The sequence below is a fragment of the Phaethon lepturus genome, unplaced genomic scaffold (assembly GCF_000687285.1).
Source record: "Phaethon lepturus isolate BGI_N335 unplaced genomic scaffold, ASM68728v1 scaffold12970, whole genome shotgun sequence".
In the NCBI taxonomy this organism is placed as follows: Eukaryota; Metazoa; Chordata; class Aves; order Phaethontiformes; family Phaethontidae; genus Phaethon; species Phaethon lepturus.
In genome coordinates this window covers 9,629-12,085 of record NW_010512652.1, presented here as the reverse complement: position 1 = coordinate 12,085, position 2,457 = coordinate 9,629, and the positions used below count along the sequence as shown (strand labels likewise).

At 36.7% G+C, this 2,457-nt stretch overlaps 1 pseudogene; it reads left to right on the top strand.

Moving 5' to 3' along the window:
• The first annotated feature begins 2,327 nt into the window (after positions 1-2,327).
• Positions 2,328-2,457, top strand: part of LOC104621223 — a 9,647-nt pseudogene continuing 9,517 nt past the window's right edge.

Sequence of the window (2,457 nt, the reverse complement as noted above, 5' to 3'; positions counted from 1 at the left end):
AGCACTGTATTGTATTTTGTAATAGTAACTTCAGCACAATTTCATGAAACCTGGAAGAGCAAAGTTAATGCTTCCTAGACAGGTCCCTGTCTGTCTTGTCCTCCCATTTTTTTCCCTGCTTCCCTACGTATGACTTATGTGGGTTCTTGTATTGTAAGCGCCAATGTTTCTAACATTTCTACCGCATTAGAAAACGAGCCCAGCAAAAAAAATTCTTACAATTTTCTGTTAGATTAATGAGTTACATCAGTGGACTTAATAGCTTGACAAGTAGCAGAACTAGCACCAGGGGTGGAATAGGATGGCAGAGCCAGGTTTGGTATGTGGAAGGAGGGAAGAGTGCGGATAGGGTGGAGCAAGACTTTTCCTTGTTGGCAGTGTTGGACTGCTGATATGTTCAACTGCAGTCTGAGTTAAACAGTCTGCTGTTTTCTCAGTTTAATGTGTTGTTAGTAGGTATATATGATAATGGTAATTACCTCAGAATTTGTGAATATTTTACACTTCTGTACTGTTAGTTATGTAGATAATGGCAGCCTAATTTTATAGACTGTCATAAAACAGTCTTCCTGAATTTTCTGGTGGAGACCGATGTCTCACCTTAAACTGACAAAACAGGGAATATTCCTATGCATGGCAAGTAGGAGGAATTGTTTCAAGTGGTGGTGGGAGCTCCTCCAAAGTGTTTTAGGTCTTTTCCTGCTATTGTTATGCTAAGATATTGAAAAGAAAAGGAAACATCACAACTGAAATAAATTTGGATGGAATGCAAGTGGTCTTTTAAGCAGTCAGGGGTCTGCAATGGGAAGAATGTGGCTGGAAGTCCGATAATAAAATTTTCTGTTTCTGCTGTAAGAATGTTGGTGGAGGTTTTTAAATATGTTGAAGTTAATGTGTTCTGCTGTAATTAAAATTACAAAATCTTTTTTCCTAAAAATAAACAAACAAACAAAAATTACTAAACACAAGGGAGTTATGGAAATGTCTTTTGTAAAAATAATAGTATGTATAGTTAAAAGGTGCATTGTTTCTGGTAGTTACGTCAGAGAGAATATTGCAGTCTTTAGGAAACATAGCGTGACTTGTTCCTTTTGGTTTTGAGCATAACCTTATTGCAGTTCCATTGTGCCACTGAGTATGTTTGCTTTAAGTGAGATTTAATTTTTCTGTTTTCTTCTGAAACGTAGGGGATACTACCTCCTTGATAGGCAGGGAGTTGGTTTTGAATGATATTTTAATAGAGTATAGAGCTGTCAAACCCTATAGAGATTCTTAAATACTGTTGAACAACAGTGCAGGAAGTGTACTAATCAGAATCATCACTCAGTCCCCCATTTCATATCATTGTTCCAGATGTTGACATTTTGCCTGGTTTATTTATTTAAAAATAACTATTCTAAGCTTCTAATTATAATGTACAGTTACACAACAATATAGGACAACATAATACTTATACATCAATATAGGACAATAATAATTGTTTCTGTTCAAATAATTAAATGTTTGAAGTCATCATGGTTTATTTCTGCTGTGAATATTTATTCACTCTTAGTAAATAACCACATATTGATGTCCTACCTGCAAATTTTAGAGATGCAAATTAGTTTCAACATGTGCCTGGAAGATTGCCAGAGCTCTGGTAGCAGTCTTCTTGCTCCATCTGACTGTCTGTTCTTTTGATGCTTCATGTTGTGAGGCAGTGGACTGCCTCAGTGAGGCAGTACGAGCGAGTGAGGCCAGCTTTTATAATTCTAAACTTCTGTGGGCAAAGTCCCCTATTGGACCTGTGTATTTAAGTGTCTCTGCCTTAAATGTAAGACTTCTGAGCTAATTTTCATGGAAGTCTTTAAAATCTCATTACTTTAATATGATTTATTGAAAAACTTCATGCAAGTGCAGGTTAATGAGTTCTCACAGAACTAGTATTTTTCTTAATTTGACATGTATGTCAGTTTTATTGAACTGCTAAAGCATTTAAAAATTTGTTGATTATGAAAAGATAAGTTTAAGATGTTTCTATTATTTTGAATGAAAGACTTGTGTTCCACTGCTTGAAAAAAAACCAACACAAATGCCCCCCATGCTAAGAAAGTCATCACCTGCATGATAACATGTGCATCCACAAAAGCTTCAAAATGATTTGGCCTTTTTAATGGGGGTGGAAGAGAGGTAATAACAGCCATTAAAGTGTATGCATAGATAGATAAATAGCTGTTCCAGGTCTGTTTGTAGAACAGACAAGTATTAATCAAATCTGGGATTTTGAAATGTGTAGGCATTAGCCTAGTATGTTGGATTAATCTATTTACTTTGTCTTTTTCCAATATAGCCAGCAGCCAGCTTCGGGTGTAGCCTATTCCCATCCAACTACAGTTGCTAGCTACACTGTCCACCAGGCACCAGTCGCTGCGCACACAGTTACTGCAGCCTATGCTCCAGCAGCAGCTACAGTTGCAG